Consider the following 790-nt stretch of genomic DNA (forward strand, 5'->3'; position numbering starts at 1 on the left):
GTGTGTGTGTGTGTGTGTGTGTGTGTGTGTGTGTGTGTGTGTGTGTGTGTGTGTGTGTGTGTGTGCGCATATGCATAGCTACTCCATTTTCTATATACATATGATATTGTAATGGATAAGAATTATAATCTATGTAAATGCATTGCGAAGCAAACACTAGATCTATTTATATATTCTCGAAAATTTAAACATATACGTTGACAGTATTCTGAAATTCAAAATTATTTATTCCTTTAATAACGTAGGAAAACCATAAATTGCTTAGTTGCATATTAGAGTCCCAAAATGATATAACAGATCACGAATTTATATAAATAAAGAGATATATATATATACATACATACATACATACATTCATACATGCATACATACATACATACATACATACATACATACATACACACATACATACATACATACAAACATATACACGCTCTCCCTTCGATTTCGACATATGAGTAGCCAATTGTCTGAACACCTGAGCGACCAAATTTTTGAATTAATCTAAGGCTGACAGAGTACTCCACGAACAGATATTCTCTTAATACTCAGTAGAATCAGAGCGACACAACTGGGCAATTACAAGTATACTCGACAGGCTACTACAAATTACATCTACCCAATTTTGCTCAAGAGGTTTGGGTCGAAACGAGAAATGGCACAGGGTGGTATCCAATCAGAGACCTCATGTTTATAGATGCTAATTTCTTAACCATTCCGTTATTCCTACCAGTATATGTACATATGTATACATATATAAATACATAGATACACACGCATACATACATAT

Source organism: Octopus bimaculoides, chromosome 1, assembly GCF_001194135.2.
Source record: "Octopus bimaculoides isolate UCB-OBI-ISO-001 chromosome 1, ASM119413v2, whole genome shotgun sequence".
NCBI classification, from domain to species: domain Eukaryota; kingdom Metazoa; phylum Mollusca; class Cephalopoda; order Octopoda; family Octopodidae; genus Octopus; species Octopus bimaculoides.